The sequence below is a fragment of the Perca fluviatilis genome, chromosome 8, assembly GCF_010015445.1.
Source record: "Perca fluviatilis chromosome 8, GENO_Pfluv_1.0, whole genome shotgun sequence".
Classification (NCBI taxonomy): domain Eukaryota; kingdom Metazoa; phylum Chordata; class Actinopteri; order Perciformes; family Percidae; genus Perca; species Perca fluviatilis.
The window spans coordinates 39,936,691-39,942,690 of NC_053119.1; the positions used below are offsets into that span (position 1 = coordinate 39,936,691).

The 6,000-nt window shown below is 39.5% G+C and overlaps 1 protein-coding gene across 1 annotated transcript in view; it reads right to left on the reverse strand.

The window, feature by feature from the left end:
* ppp6r3 (protein phosphatase 6, regulatory subunit 3) overlaps positions 1-4,290 on the reverse strand; it is a 28,530-nt gene extending 24,240 nt beyond the window's left edge. The window contains exon 1 of the mRNA XM_039809164.1: positions 4,077-4,290. The gene's annotated coding sequence lies outside the window, so the exon portion shown is untranslated. The remainder of the gene's footprint in view (positions 1-4,076) is intronic.
* Positions 4,291-6,000: the final 1,710 nt, after the last annotated feature.

The following is a 6,000-nucleotide window of genomic DNA, read 5'->3' on the forward strand; positions in this document are numbered from 1 at the left end:
AGGGATGTCCAGAGACAAATAATATCAGCTATGTACACTCACTGGCCACTTCATTAGGTACACTTGTACAATCTAATGTGATTTAGTACAACAGCTCAGCCATAAATTCTGCCTTTACAAAAGATAATGTCCAGTTTTAATGACACTCTAAGAGAGGTATTAGTTTACTAGACGTTTATTATTGAGGTTGTAGTTTGCAGTGGTGTTTAACTGGACTGCATGATATTGAGGTGTTCCTAATATTTTGTCCACCACATTTACATCCATGAGAGGGACAATATGAGAAACACCTTTCAATATAATGCACTCCAGTTAGGGATGCATAATTAATCAAATATTAATCTCGATGGCGATTTTGGCTTCCCACAATTAAATAAACATTATCGACTGTAATATCAATGTTTAAAATGCATGCTCAGTTAATAGAAACCTCTGCTGCATAGCAAGTCAAGCACTTCCTAAACTAGCAGCCAGCCACCAGGTGGCGATGGAGATATCATGCCTCTGCACGCCACCCTGCAGCAGCAGCAAAATGCAGTCCAGAGTCGAAGAGCAGACGGGGAAAACAAAGATCAAATGTCTGGAGAAAAAGGCGAAGCGCTAGTACTTTTTTGTCCCAATTTATTTATACATTTTGCTTCCTTGGAGATGCTCAAAGAATAGGAATCACTCTTATTTTAATGCAAAGATTTGTAGATTAACAGGAATGTAGCACAACCTGGAAGTGAAAGCAGTGCTCTGTTTAAATGTAAAAGTGCAAAACAAATATGTTGTTGCTAAAATCAATCAATGATCGTGTTAAATAATCGTGATTATCATTTTGGCTGTGCAGTCTATCATGTTCATTTAATTGTAGGAAGCAAAAACCGTGATCAAAATTAATATTAAATGAATTGTGCAGCCCTAAATCACAGTTAAAGGAGACCTATTTTGCTTTTTGGTATTTTCTGTCATATCTATGTTACAACATTGAATCTTCATATTAAAATGTGGCCAAAGCTTCAAATAATGAGGAAAATATACTAAAAATGAATCCCTGTGACCCAAAACTTCAGATTTCACTGTTCTGATTGCTCTGGTTTCAACTGTTTTTTCTACTCTCAGCCCGGAGCACCGTCATACTGCGCCCGGTTTTCTATATCTGGTCATCTGCTACAGGCATGCAACTGCAGTGTTTACATTACATAGACCGCTACATGTACAGTAGCTACACGCTAACGTCAGGGAAACCTGTAGGCCTGTCACGATAACAAATTTTGCTGGACGATAAATTGTCCCAGAAATTATTGCGATAAACGATAATATTGTCGTTGAGAGACCAATTTGCATCTAATGATAATGGCATAATAATGCAGGTACACTTTTTCAAAGATCAATACACTTTTATTTCTAAAGAATATTTAACACTGGAACTGGAAAACATTTTAAATATCCACAATATGTCTTTGACCTCCTTTAGTATGTCGTCTTTCATGCTGATGTACAGTTGTGGAATTGCCGTTTGTGACACGCATGTTCTCCCAGGCAATTCATAGCCTACTGGCTGTCAAAAGTTTGCTGCATTCCTCGAGTGTTTGTGCGATATACTACAGACTCCGTACTACATTTTACAATTATTTAACACTAAATATTAAATAATATATAATTAATTTAATCTATCTATATGGCTATCTGCCACACGGCGAGTAAATGTTTGTACCAAAATAGTTCTGTTTTTTCAGTCTTCATTTTGGCGAAGGTGCGGCTTCTGCAGGTCGGAGCTCGGACGGACGCACACACACACACGCACACGCACACACGCACACACACACACACACACACACACACACACACACACACACACACACACACACAAAACCGCTTGTATGTCCGAGCCTGTCTCCACCGCCTCCACCTGCAGGTTGATATCGCTCATATACTTTTTAGTTTTTTGACGGCGCCTTAACTGCAAAGTGCTGCGGCAAACCCTGCCCCAACTCTCAACTAGCGTTTTCTAGTCCCGCCCCCACAAAGACCATGCGACTGACAAGAGGGTTCACTCCTCGTTACGCTAAGGAACCGAGAGTGGGCTTCCAGTCTCTTTGGTAGAGAGAGACGAGAAAAACAAACAAGCATGCAAATGGAAATTATCGAGCTCATTTTTTTTTTTAATCGTGCGATTAATTGATTTATTGACTATCGTGACAGGCCTAGAAACCTGTAATCTTGGTTGCAGATGTTAATTTCTCCAAAATGTCGTCTCACATTCTTGCTGGAAAATTGTCCGGTTGTGTAGTTTTTGGTTAAGTAGCCTTTATTGGTGATATACAGAAGCGTTTTTTGAACATTTAAAACATGTTCTAGTAGAAACACAAAATACAAGTTTGAGCCTGAAAACAAGCATAATAGGGTTCCTTTAAGCTTCTCCAGACAATACACTAAGCAGATTCCTTAATTAGAGCTAGGGATTAAGTGAATTCCAGTTAACACAGCTAGATTTCTACTAGAAAAACCTGTTTTTTTGGCAATATTTATCAGGTTTCTTAGGGGATCTTTTAAAATTGTAAAATCTTGTAAATAAGAGGACATGGAATGTAAAGCTGTAGGATGAAAAATGTATTATTCTTCATAGCTTCTTCCAAAATTATTACAATCCCAACTCTGGCCTTTATTAAATTCCCACATTCACCCTGCAAGAAAAACTTTTGGGGTCTCACTACTACTACTACTCACTACTTGATCCCAGTGTGCCAGCAGTCCAAATGCACTAAGAAATGAAAAAAGTAATCTACTCAGTCTGCAGCCTCATATATCAAATAAGTTTTAGTTTAAAAATTTGGGGTTGAGACTAGGAAAATCATATTATTGGCCAGCTGTCTCTGATTTTCTGCCTCTTTTCTGTGTCAATTACTTTAGCAACAACTGTCCACCACTGGCAAAAGTAGTGCGACTGTAAAATACATCCATAATCGTACAAACTCTGGGCTCTCTAACGTTAAATCAATGAATAAAATGTATCCATTTACCATTAGTCCCTGAATACAACAAAATAACAGACGTATACCAAAGGTCAAAAGCAATAAAATACTCTAGGCAACGTCCGGAAAACATACGTTTACAGTTTTAACACAGTGCCTGATGGGATGACCCTGTGCACCAGAGCCAAACAAAATCGATCCTAGACACTGACTAGCTAATTAACGTTACTGACAGTATAGCTAGATACATTTGACTGTTTAGTTGCCATGTTCGCATGCCCAAATAGAAAGACAACAGCGCTGTCCTTACTTGAATCGACAGAGTTGCTACAGCCTTGTTATAGAGTCTCTAATTAACCAACAGAGACTAAACCAGTTGAAGACGCAGTTTTTGACTCAGAATGCAGTAGTAACCGCAAATTATGACATTAGTTACACTATTTTCCAGCTTTCCACCAATCGCAAACCAAGTCTGTATTCCTGAAAAAAACAGAAAACAGGATGGTCCTGTTGTATACAGTGATTTAACCGATCAACGTCAGAAAAGGCTTTAATTCCGGCTAAATATGGTTTGAACGCAAGGGAAACTAAATCTGATCATTCAAGGTGTTACCTGACTATATAGCTAACACGTTAAAGTACCACGGATTAACGTTATTTGCGTTTTGCTGTCGAAACACTACGTTTGCAGTAACGTCAGTGCATTTACATACCAGGGCCCAAAACAGACGCAACAGAGTCGCACCGGCTCAGGCAAACTGGCTAACGTCACTAGCTACCGTTAGCTATTGTTAGCTAACCTGGCCACCTAAAATCAGGAACAAACTGACGTTAACGTTACCTCGAGTCGACCGGTTTTATCAGTTATCATCTTAGGCGGCTATCAGGGACTAACTGCTAATGCTAAATGGCTGACGCTATGGTTTCACGGTTGAATGTTAACGTTACACCTTTCCTATCTAGAGGTACAGCAAGAGTGTCTGACAGCATAGTGTTAAGATGGCCAAGTATGCCTCTTGCTAGCCAGCTAACGTTAGCCGGCTATGTAAAGACTGCTGGCTAACGTTAATCGTCTCTTCAGCACCAACCAAGTGCATACGAGCTGCCAAGTGTACCTACCGATAGACAGCGGTAAACGGCGAGTCTCCAGCATGTAGCTTATCTTGCCATTAGCCCCAGGCCTTAACAAAACGAACACTGAAAAAACATGAAATTCCGTAAAGGAAAATAAAGCTTTTAAAACTGATTCTGACAGGCGCGAAAAGGTAGATCATCGGAGGGCACTTTTCAAGATGGCGGTTCCGTCAACTTCAGCCGGCGACCCCTTCCCCCACTACAGCTACAGCGTCTGTCACTCACACTGTCACAGCAACCTTATTGGTTGTTATCCCATCTCTCAAACCAGGCCTTGAGGTTTGATTGGCTACAGAGCGTGTCACTTGACTGCGTCGTTCAGTCGAAGTATATATACACTGTGGCCAAGAAGAGCGGAGTTTATTCAGTTTTGTTAACTCTATATGTTTAGTAAAACGCATGTAGTCACAGAAAAGTAAAGAACAAAAATGTAGTTCAAGTTATGAGTTATGAAATAATTTTGCATGGAATTCTGTTATGTTTAAACAGTAACCCCGCTCGCACGTTTGCTTTGCATTACAAAATGAACATACCCTAACAGTACGAACACGCCCTTGGCTCGCCGAGAAACGCCCTATTAACTGAAGGTTACAAATAGACATATCTTTAGATGATTTTCACCTATGGCCTCATCTCGAAAGCAATTACAAATGACATAGGTGTAACCAAGTAAACACACCTAACAATATTTAATCTCTTGTCCTGATGTTAACTCAAAATCATAATTTAATGGGAACCTGCTAACATTTTAACACAGAGGTGGATCATTCCAATGAACCCAGCTGATAATAAGAATCAAGGAACAGCACACAAGAAATAGCACACACTTTGGTTTAAGTTATATTTGTTTGATTTAGATTCTACTTATTTGAATTTTTGAAGCACTTAAAAATCTGCATTTTTTTTTTAATCACAATTTTTTGTTGGGTGCACTGTGACATTTGTCTACGCCTTTACTCCTGTTTACAACAGTTTCCATTTTTTAGACAAGGAATTACTATGGCAGGCGCAGTTCTAGAGTGCTTTCACTGGAGGGGCAGAAAGAACTAGTGTTAATTCATGTTTTTTGCTGACTGAAAATGGAGACATTTTTATTTACCAATTTATGGTGGGAACATCTTTATTTATGTACAGGAAAATACATGTGATAATTTAAAATATCAAAACATATAATGGAATATAAGGCAGTAAGGGTTTACATCAGGGTCCTGGGTCCTGATTGGAGTACACTTCACCCCAAAGTACAGTTTGTTTGATAAGTGTGAACAACATCTGCAGGCTGGTAGCCAGCCTAGTGGAATGTGGTGGGGGGGGGGGGGGGCAGTTTTCCCTCATTTTGTATTTAATTATGAGGTTGAAATCCTTAATTATGAGTTTTAATTATGAGGTCTTTTGAACCACCCGAATCCTCCCTGTCTACGGGCCTGATGTGTGCACTAGTTCCACACCCATACTGGTCACATCAGTGAAAACCAACTGTAGCAAACACGAAAGTAGACTGCTATTTAACGCGAATACAAGACTTTTTTAACCGGTTATGAAACTGTCTCAATTTATTTACTGATGCCACAAAAAGGCACGTGCAGCCCGCAGAGGACAGACCATGCACATTTTACTTGTTTTGGAGTATTTGTACATGTGGTTGCTCCTTCCACCCCTGATTATAAGCGTGTTTCAAGTGAGACATGTAATAGGCCTACAGATTGTGTCGCAGTTTATTTCCGCGTCCGTTCCGTAATACAACCCTCCATTTGGAAATTACTGAATATAAGACCTCCCTGTGCTGTGTATCTGCGGGAGCGAGCGGCGTTAATAACTTCAAAACATTACAAGTTTATTATGATTACGTGCTTTAGATGCCTTAATTATATGCCGAATTAATACAGAGTCCATACGTTTAATGATGAAT